This window comes from Passer domesticus, chromosome 3 (genome assembly GCF_036417665.1).
Source record: "Passer domesticus isolate bPasDom1 chromosome 3, bPasDom1.hap1, whole genome shotgun sequence".
NCBI lineage: Eukaryota > Metazoa > Chordata > Aves > Passeriformes > Passeridae > Passer > Passer domesticus.
Window position 1 is genome coordinate 88299038 of NC_087476.1, and position 15250 is coordinate 88314287.

The 15250-nt window shown below is 40.1% G+C and overlaps 1 protein-coding gene across 23 annotated transcripts in view; it reads left to right on the forward strand.

Moving 5' to 3' along the window:
* ESRRG (estrogen related receptor gamma) overlaps positions 1-15250 on the forward strand; it is a 389256-nt gene that overhangs the window by 135146 nt on the left and 238860 nt on the right. Inside the window, exon 1 of one of the 23 annotated variants that reach the window (XM_064414199.1) lies at positions 14756-14774. The exons of the other annotated variants lie outside the window; for them this stretch is intronic. The gene's annotated coding sequence lies outside the window, so the exon portion shown is untranslated. Of the gene's footprint in view, positions 1-14755; positions 14775-15250 lie in introns of those variants that run through there. 23 annotated transcript variants of the gene reach the window in all.

Here is a 15250-nt window from a genome sequence, read left to right on the forward strand (position 1 = left end):
TATCCTTGACTGGACATTTCATTGCCTTTACAGGAAGATTTTTATTTAATATTCTAAAACTCTGGGGACATAACAGTACATGGATGATCTGTCCCTGCTTACAGACATGAAATAGGTCTGCATGCATACATACACACAAGGGAGAGCTTCCTCTCTCTTCATCTTTCCGACAGGTACAAACCATTGATTGCCTTCGATTCCTCCTGAAACTGGGGGAGTGGGCAGGCATTTAGTAGGAAAACTCAAGAGCTGCTTGCCCAAGGCTTTGATAAATCCAGTCCTCTTGACCCTAAATCCTCTACCTTAGCTGCCTTCTTCTAGAAAATGATACAGATTGTACTTCTCTGGCATGAAATAAGAAAGACCAATTGCTTTGAAGATTTTATTACTTTGTTTTTCGGTCCTTTCTCCTAGTACACTGTTTGCTAAATACTTTTCCCTCTGGAAGAAAAGAATGTTGAACTCATTTCCATCTCCGTCCCTTATCTCCACCTACACTTCTGTGCACGAGGCATCCATAGGTCTTGCTAGAAAAGAGTGCCTTTGCTAGAAGATTATCATGATGTGCTCACCAACAAAAACACTTCTGTACCAGTTTGGGCAGTAGATGTAGAAGATTTCAAGTCTCCCTCTTCTTGCCCTTTCCCAGTTCCAAATAAGGAACTTCAGAGGGCAAAATTCCCACTGCTGGTAGACATGTAGCTACTGTTGTATTGTGGGGTTTTGGTTTGTTTTTTTGCCAGCTACTTGACATTGTTTTACAGCTGGACTGTGCAGCTATTTCCAAAAGGCTCAGCTAATTCTGTTGTCTTTTTTTATCAAGGAAATTCTTGAGAAACCACAATAAAGCAGCTGTAACCCTGGCGATGCTTACAACTGTGGCCAAAAATAGAAATCAGTGCTTCATGCGTTTTCTTAATTGAGGGTATAGGGTTTTTTTTCAGTGTGGTCCTTGACACCTCGCCAAGTTAGGGCTTGGCTCTAAATGTTTAGTGTAAGCTTTATAAATAGCCCTGGATAGAGGGGGCATTTCTTTTTCCAGTGTCTTGCTCCCTCTCAGGGCTGCTGGGGGCAACTGTGCTCTTGGGGCATGGCTGAGTGTCTGCAATGAACCCTTTAGGCCACAGTTGCCAAATACTTTGCAGGAGGTGCCGATCACCTTGGGTTCCTCTTTGCTTAGAGGGGGAAGCTCAGCATCTTGCAGAATTAGGTCTGTAAGCTGTTGTTATTAATAACTGCCTTCATGGTCATTTTGCTTACAGACAGGATTTATTTGGCTTTTGACTATCAGTGAAAGTGTCCCCATAACTGGATTTTTATGCTCTCTCTCTGCAAATAGAAAACCATGGTTTGTTTGCCAATCTGAATAAGAATTTACAAATGCGGATTGTTTTTTTTCCTGTGACGCATATCGTGGCTAGTAAATGGGTACGAAATGGCTGGATGCAGGGATTTTGCAATGTTCTCACAGGCAGAAAAGAGAAAGATGAGAAAAGATGAATTAAAACTTGGGGAAAGTTCAGTCAACAAACTAAGAAGTACAGATGTACTGATTTATAAAGAGACTATAACTTTTAAACATGTACTTTCAATCTGAAGTACTGCAGTAGGGATTTAAATGATGACTATTTAATTTTTAAAAATTACATAAATTAAGTGAACAGCCCATTAATGGGATGCCATCAGGATCACATGGCCAATTCAGTTCAAGTTATATTATCTTGCTGGCCGGATTTGAATAAGAATTAAGAAATTACTATTCAAAGTAGTATGGGACATTGATCCTCATTCACAATGAAATTCGTCACCATAACTACCTGGAATTCCACTGCTTTCACAGAGGTATTCCACTGAATCTTCTTTATGGAGCAGCTAGAAGGGAATTGTATTAGTTGGTGGAAAAAAGCTGCTAATTAGTTGTTCAGCCTTCACGTTAAGTAAGTCCTGTCTTGCAGAGGGTTTGGGGATAAGCAGCGGGATGTGTCTAATGAATGGGAACCTGGATCCAACAGACACCAAGTATTGTATTTGCAGGGTTCCCAGATGAAGGAAGGAATGATGAATCTGACTCCATGTTCTTAGAAGGCTAATTTGGTTTTTTATGATCTATATTATATTAAAGAATACTAAACTAAAATATACTAAAGAACATGGAAAGGATCCTTACAGAAGGCTAAAAAGATACTAATAAATCTTGTGACTCTTTCCAGAGTCTGACACAGCTTGGCCCCAGTTGGCCAATAAGTCAAAACAATTCATATGAAACCAATGAAACCATCTCCAACCACATTCCAAAGCAGCAAAACACAGGAGGAGCGAATGAGATAATATTGTTTTCCTTTTTCTCTGAGGCTTCTCAGCTTCCCAGGAGAGAAATCCTGGGCAAAGGGAATTTTCCAGAAAATATGACTGCCATAACCAAGCTCCTCCAGCTGGTCCATCCTTGGCTAAAGGCCCACCTTGGGACGATTTACCTGCCCCAGTGAGAGCACCTCGCCTCTTTTTTACAACTGGTGCTTCATATTTGACCTTGGCAAATCAAAGCATGTGGTTGAGTTAACCAAGCTGAGGGATGTCCTCTGTGGATGAATTCTTCTCAGTGCAGTGTCTCCCAGAGTCTCTGTTAAACTGAATAACCAAAATTCACCATTACATGCAACTGTCTAGTTCCTTTTCACAGCTTTGAAACCCCATTTGAAAACACCTAAAATACTTAGTTCAGTGCTACATTGTGTTAAAAACAGGTAAAGGGTAAAACAAAAAGCTGCTACAAATGGTCAAGCCACAGCCACTTGTGCTACACTTTAAACAAACAAAGTCAGCATTATTAATCTTAACTGCATTGTTTAGTTTATAAATATTAATTTTGCCTTTTTCTTGACTTCAGTGCATTTCAGGTCTAATTTCTGTGATAATTAATATGGGAATATGAGAATCTTTGCACCACTTTTTTTCTTGCTCCTATTTAATTCTATTGACTTGTTGCTAATTTACACTGGCATAAATGTGAGACCACTGGGCTCAGCAGTTCAGCACGTTGAGATCAAAACCTTTTAAAACCTTTCACTGACAGAGAACACTTGAAATGGCAGATGCTGAGTATTTGCATTGTTAATGGCTTTAAAAATGTGATAATTGTATATAAATACTAAAAGATAAGTTATACATTCACACATCAACTGAAATTAGCATTGTGAAATTTGCAGTCCACCAAAAGAATGGCAGTAGATGGTCATGAATATTTGTGTTGCTCGCTCTTACTTGAGGATTCATAGTCTGGAACCTGAATCTGATGCAGCACAGATGTGTTTCCTTGCAAATATTTCAAGTCTTTTCTGCACCTGGGCTCTCCTAATGTCACAAATTCCAATAATAGGTACCTTTCCCCCATTTTTCTTATAATGACTTAGTACCAACAGTCCATTTTAAATAATCACAAACAAAACATGAAGAGTATCTGTGTAATGAAGTTAAGCAATCTACCACTCACTGATGGTTACCTACATTTGTAGGTAAGAAATAAAACCACTTTTTTTTTTGGTTTTTTACCATTCTATAGATTCTTGCATATCTCTTCACTGCTAGAATCTTACTGGAAACATAATGGGAAAGGGCCTTCTCATAAGTTTTACAGCTGTGGCTAAAAACAGAAGAGCCTACGAGGAGAGACTAGGCTAGTAAGATTTGAAGTCACATTTGTAGTCCCAGTTGAATCAGAGACACTTGTGGAGAAGCAGCTGGTGATGATCTGAACTTGACCAAAATTCTAAACATTTGATTTAGCTCATGTACCGATCAGTATCAGTCTTGAGTATCCTTTTTTTCAAAACACAATATTAAACTTAATTTTAGAATGTTACTTGGTATCAGGTTTTTAATTTTGACATTAAATTCTAAGTCAGCATGAGATAATAGATGAGGATGTCAGTGGGACTATGCTCTGCTTTCTTCAGATGACAGGGAGAGGGGAAGTTTGTACACACACATTGAAAAATGTGAAAATTCAGCTTCCTGATATAGCATAAACTACAACTGAAGACTTAAGAAACAAACTTTTATTACTCATCTCTTCTGAAATCACTTGAGCTGTAAACATGAACTTGAGTGCTACTTGATGAGCGTCTGCAGTACAGTGAATTTCCAAATCTCATGTTTGCCATACACTGGAGTTGTTGTATGACTTCTGTGATGGGATGCTGATTTGGACAACCCGGTGAAAATGCTCAGCAAAGAAGCAAATCAAGGACAATAATGTGGGATTTCACTATGACTACAAGATAAAATATTTTTTTGTGTGACTGTAAACGTTAACTGAAAAAACTTAAATGCCCCATGAGCTGGTGATCTGAAAGAAGCCTGAGTTGTTTTGGGTTTTTATTTTTCAAGGTTTTACTTAAGGATTTTTGAGTATTGTTGTGTGTAGCATGGTAATAACTAGAGACTTCTGTCCCTTTGTTCTAAGCAAAAAAGCTGATATGTATCAAAATGAGTTTCTACCAAATACCAAAGAAGTTTCTGCCAAATGGTGACTTAGCCGAGACTGATTTTTCAAAGGAGGTTTTTTGAAATCCCTATAGTTTGCTGCTCTGTTGTTTCTTTAAAGATTTCAGTTTTCACTGGCATTTGAATGGTCTTGACCTGTCTATGGAGTTTTGCTCATCTGGCCAAAGAAAAGAAACTGAGTTTTGTGTGGCTAATGGCAATCAACGACCAATATTTGTAACTGATTTGTTGCAGGGTCAACAAATTCCATTTTACTTTAAAAAGAAAAACACCTGAAATTAAAGTAGTAAAAAAACCCCACCCAAAGTGGGGACCAATTTTTTCAGGCAGGTGTATGTTGAGAGATTATACTAACAAGTTGTTTAAAAGCTGGCTGGCAAGCCATCTACCTATGTGTGACACCATTTTTTAATGGTGTTCTTCTTACCAGCCTCTCATTTTAGCTTTGCCTGTCTAAGTGAAATGAACCTATATGACACCAGGATGGAAAACTCGCATAGTCCCCCAGTTTACAAGTTTTCTGTTGCTTATGGATCAAGGGAATATTTGCCCTCAAAATGAGTACTTAAGCAAGTTGTGTGGTTTGGGTATTTTTGTTTTGTTTTTTGTGGGGTTTTAAAAATTCCTTTGAAAACACAGAAGCACAATTTGTGTGTAAGACTCGTGTTCATACAATGGCCATTTGATCAGAGACCCTGTTGCAGTGCTGTTCTTTGAAAAATGTATTATAAGTGGCTCTGTTTTTTTGCTTTTCATTTACTTCCAACCTGTGCTGGATCACATAGCTCTGGAGGAAAAAAAACGTATATTTTAATTCAGACTTTGCTTGGAACGTAAACCTCTTGTGTTTTTGTTTGAGGCAGTCCTCAGACGTGCTTAGGCTGAGCCTGGTTGGATATATGCACAAGGCTGTGCTCATCTTTAAAGCTTTTCAGCACAAGCTGAAGCAAGTGTTTCCTAAACTCATAGCACTCTCTTGCAGTGATTTTTGGCTGGGAGTGAATCTGCCACAGAGGTACTTGGCCCTCCTTCCCAAACTACATCTTGTTTGCCATGGGAGCTATAGGAGATTTGCGGCTGGGCCCCACTTTGCTGCCCAGTGAAGCCTGTGGCCGTGCTCACTGGTGGTGGGCATCACTGCAGGGGGGAGGAAGGACCTGTAGTGAAAGAGAGATGGTGCCTTTTCTCTAGTGTGGCCCCAGCTGTTCTTTTTAAACAGCTTTATTTGTATTTTTTTTCCTCCCATAGTGTAAGCTGACCAGATTTGCAGTTTATAAAACTGGGACAGCCTAGCAGGGGATAGAGTTGTCCACGCACTATCTTCAGCGATAATAATATCTGTCAGGGAATGGCTGTGATGGCAATTGCAGAGAAAGGTGAATTGCTGTGTGCATGTGCCCACACAGTAAACAGTTCCCTTAAAGAAAGAAGGAAGGCAAAGTCTCCCAAACTGGGTGCTGCCTTGTGCTGAACTCTGGACAATGCGCTCCTGTAAACTCTTCACCTCAGTATTGTTTACAGAGAAGGAGAGCTGCAAGAATTGGTTTAAATAAATAAACAGCACTCACAAGGATCCTTTCAAGTTCCAGGTTTTCAGCTAGAAGTAAAATATTGTGGATAACAAAAAGAAATTGCTCTCCTGCGAGCAGTGTTTTTCTTCTTGCACTGTGGGTCTCTCTTTGTACCAGGCACCCAAGCGCGACTCCTCCTATTTCTCAATTTCTTCTGTCTCTGCTGGTCCCACAGAGATGGGGTTAGTTGATGCTGGGGGCACGCTTCAGGGGCTGCCTGTTTGGATGTGGCTCTTCCCAAGGGAGTGGATTAGTGGGGTGAAGTGAGGGAGGGCAGAGCTGTGGTACTGTGGGTGTTTGAGGGTTTGTTAATGTAGCTGTTGGATGAGCAGTGACTGCTGTACAAAACCTTCTGCTGGTTTGTACCCTCACTGGGGGTTTCAGAGGGAAAGATTTTTTTTTTCCCCTCTATACTTTTAAGTGATGTATAGGAAAATCTGAAAAAAAGCCCCAACTACAATTTGAAACAATCTTTGTTCCTTGTGTACTGTTGAGGCCTTGGGGGCAAAGAGCAAATAGCCCCGAGCCTGCTCAGCTGTGTGAATACAAGTGTGCTTAGAAACCCACAGGTTCAACATAACCCTGTTTACTTGTTGCTCATGGGATGGCTGATGCTGTGCTCCCCAACCTGTTTTGCAGTGTTCCTATGGGCATTCAAAGTAAGAATTGCAAACTTGTGCAGATAGAAAGGAAGAACTGGATTGCCTGGGGAAAACTATAACGGCATGGCTGTCAGTTTTTCACGTTTTCTCAGTCTTTAGAATTGTATGTTTGGTCCTGTGTCTTTCTTCTGCAGAAGTGGTGTATGCACATGTGCATCATACATATATGTGTATATATATATACTTCTCTGGCAGCCACCCAGACCTGAATACTTGGCTTTCAATGTGCTTTCCAGTCTCTGAACCGAAGCAGAGATACCCAATAGTATTCTTCTGTTTGGTCTCTATTACTGGGTACTACCGTATATCCCTGGTGCTCTTACAAACCAAGCCATTTGGATTTTTCCATCAAATTTGATATTTGAAATAGTCAATACAGAAGAATCTCAGCTGTGGTATAGCTTGGAGAGTGTCACTAGGAGTTAGATGGCTTAATCAGTATGTTTTAAACAAATCTTTGAAAGAAAGTGGGAGAGGCACAAGAAATTAGAGTTGGGAATATATTTTTCATTTAATATGGTGATAGGACCAAATTTAAGTGATGAAAAACTGGGGCTGTAAGTCATGTTTTACAGAAGACACTGAACTGATAAAAGCAGGAGGAAGATTGTATTTGTCAAAAGCCTCTGGTATCTTGAAAGTGATATACATAATTCCATTTCTCAGCTTTCACTCTTGTCTAAACAATTTAAAGACAAAAACTGGACCATCTATTTTATGTATACATGTGGTTATCTATTTAGCCATACACATCAGTGTGCACATCTATATATACCCCATAGGGCTGCTTTTAGAATGCTTCTCAGTGATTTCTTTTTCCCCGCTCAACTCCTGGATTTCAGTGTTTTACCCCCTACTTAAAAAAAACCAAGAGATTAAGCAGGACCCATTATTTTGATATCAAATGCAACCCCTAAACCGTTGCTAAGATACAGGATGTGGCACTACAATATTGCTGTGGTGTAGGGTTATATTGTCTTAAGTGTGGGGAGCAGGCCATATTATAAATCTGAGTTGATAGATAATGATTGCTGCTCTTACTCTGTAATTAAAAGGAAGGGAATGTGTACAGAACAATTTGGTCATATACTCCTTTTTTATTTGGACAGTAAGTGAAGCACTATCAATAAGCAATTTCATTACAGTCTGTATGGGTTTTGTCTACTTTCATTTTCTATCTGCATTAATTTAGAGTAACTCTTTGGGTTTGTTATTGATTGACAACAGTGTAGGCAATGCTAAAATTCAGCTTTGATGTCAGACCTGTTAATTTTCTTGCTTTATTTTTCTTTTGTGAACAAATTAATAGAAACTTAGCTTCTGATTTCAGCAGTATTAATTCAGGTCTGCTTTCTTACACTTTCTGTGGGGCTCAAATAAGCTGCAAAGTTGGTATGTTGTGGGGTGAAATAAAGTGTTTTTGTTACATACTTGAGGGGGTTGTATAATTGTCTGGGATGTCAATCTAAATTGGCTCAGACATAGTGTCTAAGTGAGCCAAATCTAGTGTCTGTGTGACCATGCAAAAGAGAAGCAGAGAAGCGAATGTTTTTGTTACTTGTAATTTGTTTTGTCTTTTTAGGATGGAAAAAAACCCCAAACAAATAAAAAACAAACAAACAAAAAAAAAAAAACCCAAACCACAAAAAAACCCCCATACAAAATGCCCCCCCCCAATGCCTCTCCAAATGCAGCAAAACAGAGATTCCTTTCTTTTTTTGTTCCTTTAAGTGCAAGTGAGTTGTGTTGAGGAATGGCAGTGGTTGATATGCAGCCCCTGCATGCAGTTGGCACTTGCGGAGCAGCTGGCTCATGCAGAGTGAAAGCCTGCACTCTGCTGTAGAGCTGGAGTCTCTTTCACTGAGGAGAAATAAAGACCTCTGCCTACACGGGTGGCACTCAGCGGCAGGTGCAGGTGGAATGTGAACACAGCCACCTCCTGGACAGGTTGTCCACTAAGTGCACAGATAAGCACAGCAGCCTCCTCACCCATTAAAATTAGGGATTTTCATAGGTGAGGATGCTGCCAGTGACTCTTGGCTTCCTCACTGCTGGAGCTAGATCATAGGCTGTGCTCCATGGGTCTCAACCCAGATACAAAAAGACCTTTCAGTGCACTTAATGCAAGTGTGTTTGTCCTTATCACAAATGCCAATCTAAGGGATGTGACAGCTGACACCTCAGAAAAGCAACCATAAGTTGGAGATGGACGAATTGTAGATGTGTTCAGTGGGGCCAAAATAACACGTTTGGATGGAGCACAACTGTGGACCAGACTGGTGCTAGGAAAGAGGCTCTTTCTCAGACAGGTAATGTGAGCTTTCACTCTTGAAATGTGCAGTGAGTGAAGCTGCTGGAGGTGGTGGGGCTGTGCTGAGGTCAAAGCAGAGGGCAGCACTACCTTAGAGCAGCAGAGTAGCTTCCAGCCGGTTTCTCTGTCCTTGCTCCTGCAGCCACTGAGGTGCATCCTCTTTGGGAAGCACAACAGGTGTAAGAGGCAAGGACCATGTGCTCCATGCTTCTGTTAATGGCTGAGATGCTATTCCATATCCAGCCATATCCAGCCCCCTGACTGATAGAGAGCAGATTAGCAATTATTTTAGGGTCATTTTTAGTTGAACAATTAAATACCTCCATACCTATTTAATCACACCTGTGTAAATATCAAATTAATTCTTGTGAAATCTCTTTTAAGATGTTAGCATTGTCTTCCCAATTTTATGCAGAAAGACACGTAGGTTTACACCTTGGCTAACAGACATCTGAAAAATCAGATTTTGGTGTCAGGGCTTACTAATTCTCTGTTTCCAGGACACTGATTTTGAAGTCCAGCTATGAACTTAACCAAAATGAAGTTAGAGGTGCAATAATAGAAGTGGAAAACAGTCCACATATTTTGGCTAAAATGCCTTCTCCAAGGTCAAAAAGAGAACCAGTAGCAGAGCCAGGAATAGAACGGTTATCTCCCAGGCCTTTTTCTTTTGCTTCTGTCCCAAAAGACACTATGAAAGGTACAATATCCATCTGACAAATTGCACAGTTATGTGATGAATTGCATTTTTAATGCACATTTTATGGCCTCTTTCGGCCACTTCCTACTAATCTGTCTTTCCTGGGGTATGTTCTTAACACTCCACAGCTCTCAGTGGCTATTAGACAACAACACAAAAATGTTCTTCTCTCCCAAATGTAGAATTTACCACAACTTCTCTGATCTGAAGCAGAGGCCTTGAAATATCCCAGCCTGCTGAGGTGACAGGTTTAAAGCGTGATTGTCTTCAACCTTAGGGGGTAGGAAGTAAGATGTGTATGGCAAAATGGAGGTGGGAATTCCTAGTTTCTCCTTAAAAATATAAATTCTTTCTCCTCCTGCATGTTTATAAGGTCTGGTATTTATACACAGTTTTGTGATTCAGTACTAAATGCAATCTGGACTTTTTTTCATAAGATTTGTATCCGTCAGCCAAAGTGTTGCCTCTCATTACTCCTGTCAAATCTGTAGCAATCAGCAAGTTACCAATTGCTTCTTAACTTTAAGAATATAACGTTCCACATATATACATGCACATACTGACCTACCAGGAACATGAATATTCAGAATATAAAATGGATATTTACTGTGATTCTAGCTTCTTGGATTTCTTGAGGTAAATATGAATGTACTGTGTTGCAGAGTAAAGTGACTGGACTGGGGCCCAAATTGCTGGAACATGTATGGACTTATGCAAAGGAAAAACTTCCAATCAGGGCAGCTGAGTGAACAAAAACCAAGTGTTTACCTTTATTCTGAATTAACACTGTGAATGCACCCAATTTCCAGCAGACCTGATGACCCTTTTTGCCCCCCAGTCTTTCTCCCAAGAAGATTGGGAGAAATAAACTTGTTACCACATCAGCTTTATCTTCCTGCCTTTGGCATTTTATACTGTGTTGCAGAAAACATGAACCATGAAAAAAAAATCATGTTGATTTTTAAATATGAAACTATGTGGACAATATTATTGCATTTCTTGAAATGTGTCCAGAATTCAAACCTGGAGGCAAGAGACGTTTGAGAGGGAAATTGGCCCCAGCAAGTTAATAAATTCTGTGCAGAGATGCATAAATCAGCGAGAGTATTTCAAACTTTTTTTTTTTCCAAAGGGTGGGCATGGGAGAGGGAAATGTCTTTGGAGAATTGTTTTCTATCAGTTCAGAAAATAGAGAAAAGTATTCAGCAATACCCAGTGCTGGTTAGCAGATTGTCATTTTTGGGTTTGATGTTCCTGGGTTTAATTGTCTTTCATGTGAACAATGGCAGGAGCTCTCTAGTGTGCCATGCGAGCATGATAAAAGGGGGCCATTCTTGCATAGCAATGCCTTTTTTTTATTATTAGCGTAAAAAATTAGCAAGCTGGAAGTCGTTAGAAGGAGTTCCATTGGCATTAATTGTAATGCAGCCTGAATTTGTTTGCAGACCAGTGCGGCAAGACAATAGCAGCAGGGGAAAAAAGCAATATTAATAGCCTTTTACTTATTGTATCATTTTAGTGAGCCTTAATAAGGTGTCTGCTGTCAACTGGAATTTATTAAAATAAAAAAAAAGACATGGTAGTTGATGTATTGCAGTAAGTATGGATGAGAGCTCCACTTGATTAATGTATGAGTTGGCTTTTTAAGGCATTTTAAAAAGGCTTCTTAACTGGGTCTTAAGAGACTGGCACAAGCCCACTGTAAACTACCTCATTGCAGTTGGAAAACAGCCTGACAGCTGCTGATGTCTCCTGTGGCTTTGCTTTTTTTTCTGATCAGAGAAAACTGAAGTAATATAGTCCTCGTCAATAATTGCAGTGCTTAAAAATCTTATAAAGGGATTTCTATTCTTCCCTCCGGAGATAACTTTTCAAAGGTTAAATTAGTTTTACTTGTGTGTACTTCAAATATCTCAGCTCCCAATAAGGATCAAGTTTTGTTTTAAATAAACTGCTCGTTTGTGTGCTGCATTGGATTAGCACCTTGCTGAATACCCTCTCTTTCAGCATGAGATGGACACTACAAAGCACTCATTTTAAGTCTAGCTGGAGTCTCCCAAAAACCCTCAAAATATCGACTCACTTGGGCTAGTTCAGTTCAGAGAGGGGCCCTGTCTTTTGTTATTCTTTGTGGTGAACACCTGAATTTATCAGCTTTGCTGTGCCATCTTACTACTCAACTTTAAGTAGTGGAGGGAAATGGGAATTAGAGACCCAGCTATCTTTTTTACTTCAGTGTGATTTCAAGAAGGTGTCAGCCTAAAATATTCTGTGTAGGTGGTTCTCACCCTGCCAAAATGCCAAAGCATATGTGATAACAGGAAGACCCTAACTTATGAGGAGGCTGGTTTATGTGGATTATGAGGAAGCAGTTTTGTGGAAGTATGGCTTGTGAAACAATAGTATTTCTCTAACTACACGTTGTCTTTTTCCTTTGCCTACCTGTCTTGTCCTGGATCAAAATCCCAAGTGGATTTGATGGAGCGGTCATTTGTGCTTGCTTTGTGTTGCATTTATATTTTCCAGATAGTCTGTGGACATGCAGACAAATGCCTTGTGAAGAACAGATGGAGGTGTCCCCTACAGAAGTTGTTCAGTTAGTCTGAATTAATATGTTCCATACTTTCAGCTGGGGTCACCATAAGCATAATGTATAAGGTGAAATGACAGTGTCTAGTTCTGTTAAGCATTTCAAAATTTGTGTCCTAAGATAAACTGGCTAGACTAATCAAGGTTCTTCTTTCCATACTATTGTCTCCATAAATGCTGCCAATGTCATCCGAGTAGATATCAAAGTCAAAGGGAGGGAAACAGACTCTTTAATTTGTTATGGTGCCATGTTGTCCTTCCTGATGGTTCTGGGCCTTTCCCAGAGGAAGTGCTCATGCTTCATTAAGGATGTAAGCTTTATTAGGATAGACGTCATCAGGTTCAAGTGTTAGGAAAAGTCGCTGCTTGTTAACAAAGGCCATGGCCTTGGATAATGCAACTGTTCTCCTTACTGAAGGCTGTAAGCCAGTGTGGGTGATACTGTTCTCCTTGTATTTTTTTCTTTTTAAAAACATCCTGATCCTGCTTGGAGATCTTGTGTGATGCAACTCTCCTTTTCCAAAGACTAAAAAGGAGAGCTTGTGTCCTCTGTTTTCAGCAAATTTGATCACTCACCAGAGAAAAAGGCTACCTGAAATTATTTTAGAAATCTATGTGTAACTTATAGTCAATTAATCCACAGCCTGCCATATTATAACAGTTATTTTCCTTTAAGTTTTTCTTCTTTGAGTTTCGAATAGAAGAAGTGCAGCAGCACAGCATATGCACTGGCAAGATTTTTTTGCCTTTTCCTTTCTGTCAGGTTTGCTATTAAATGAAATTATTATATGGCTCATATAAATATCAGTTTCAATTTCTTTTATGTTAGAAGTGTGAACTTCTACTTTTTCTATGCAGGCTCTCTTGCATAGGAGATGGAACTGTGGTGTGATATTTCCAGTGATGTTTTTTCCTGTCAACTTTATTTTATCCAACAACACTTCCTTCTCCAGTAGCTGTTAGGTAAAACCTTTCTTCTTTCTCTGTCAGCAGCTGAGAAGAAACTTGAATGAATTGATAATGATACAGCATTGCATTAATTGCAGTTCCTGCTCCTTCTTTAGTCCATTGGCCTCTCATGCTTTCCTGTTCAAAGCAACACTCCAGTAGCTCTAATATGGCATTGAGGATAATATTTAAATATAGCCATCTTAGATATTTACTCTTCTGGTTACACCACTGTGGCAGATATGCTGGACCACTGCAGTATCTCTGTGATTTGTGGAAAAAAAAACCCTGCTGTCCCAATGATTTCTTTATTTAGCCTAATTCACAGTTTGCATAGTAATTCACTCCAAGGTATGATTCACCTCGAGTCATTTTCTCCTCATCTCCTCCTCACCTTCATTTTTAGGCATGGATTTTTTGAAATCTGTTCCTGAATATACCCAAAGGTTGCAAGCACTTGAACACTAAGTGTGGATTCTGATCAAAATTTTACAAATGGTTTCCATTTTATTAAGGAGTCAGATTGAAGACCATTAATAAAATGGAAACTCTGCAGCTTAATCTAACCTTGATATATTTCCAGCCTAATGCATCTGCTTATAGCCCTGTCACCGCTGGATCTGAGCACTGAGAGCATTGTTGAATACATTTTCATACCTTTGCATTTTTTCCCCCCCATCCCAAGATAGGCCAATTCTCCACTGTTCCAGGCGTCTTTCTTTCTTCCCCTGACTCTGGCTATGATTACAAGAGCAGTGCCAGCTTTCATTTGATACCCTGTTTGCTGCTAAGTGTATAGTTTGTTTAGTGGAGGAGGAGTGCTGCAAAAGGAACATTGAACTTGTGGCAGATTTTGGAGGTGTTCAAGACCAGGTGCCACGTTCCTTAGCTACCTGCACAGAGACTTGTGCTACTGAGCAGCTTCATAGGACAGCCCCTGTCCAAACAACCAGCAGTGATGGGGTGACCTGCAGCACCAAGCAGGATTCTGCAGGCCTGACATCCATTTCACAGAATTCATGGTGCCCACCGCCTCTGTCTGCTGAAGCACCTCTGCTTCTGCTGAAGCTTCTGTTTTACCATGATATGGATGTGGGGCCTTGTGTGTGCTGGTGGCTTTGCTTCCTCCCACCCAAAATTCCAGCTTTCCCAGCTGATGTACAGAGATGACCTCAACTTCTTGGGCTGCAGGTCAGCTGCAAATCTGAATGAATGGATTTATCACTGAATTGTGGGTCATCCCTGAGTGAGAACTACCGCATAGATGCAAGATATTGATTCAGTGTTTGGGGGTGATGGCGAATTTGCTTGCACTTGCAGTTTTTGAGGTGTGTGCCTGAAAAAACCCCATTTCCTCTTTTGCTCAGGTGCTGTTTCAAAGCCTGGTGTAAAGTCCTTTCAGTGGCACCGAAAGAGGACTCGTCTCTCACCGCATCAGAGCACAAATCTCAGATTCCCTCTTCAGAAAGTGGCCTCTAGTTATTACACGGGTAAAATAGAGACGCTCTCTGCCAGACGTACACGGAGCCTAGGTGTCTGTGCTGACACATCAATACAAAGAATTGTTATCAGAGGAAAATTTCTCCTTCTAAATCAGGGCTTAAACTAATATGAACAGACATATAAAGGCCCCAGTGGGTGACCTTTCTTCACACGAGAATATGTCTGCTCAGGGATTTCTTAGTTCATGTTAATTGATTGCCTTATGGGATTGATTAACTAATTGATTCACTGTGGTTTGTGATTTAACACAAAGATTGGCCTAGAGTAATCTTCAAAAGTTTTCAATATGGAAAAGATATTTGGAAAAATCTGGCAGTAGCAATGAGTCTGAGTGCAACTCTGGTATCTTGTGTTGGGTGAACCCCATTACCAAGGGTGTAATACTTGGCATGAGGGGTGCTATATAGGCTGGGTTTAGAGCAAAGCAAGCAGAAGAGAGGAGTGAATTTACAGCATCTTTGTT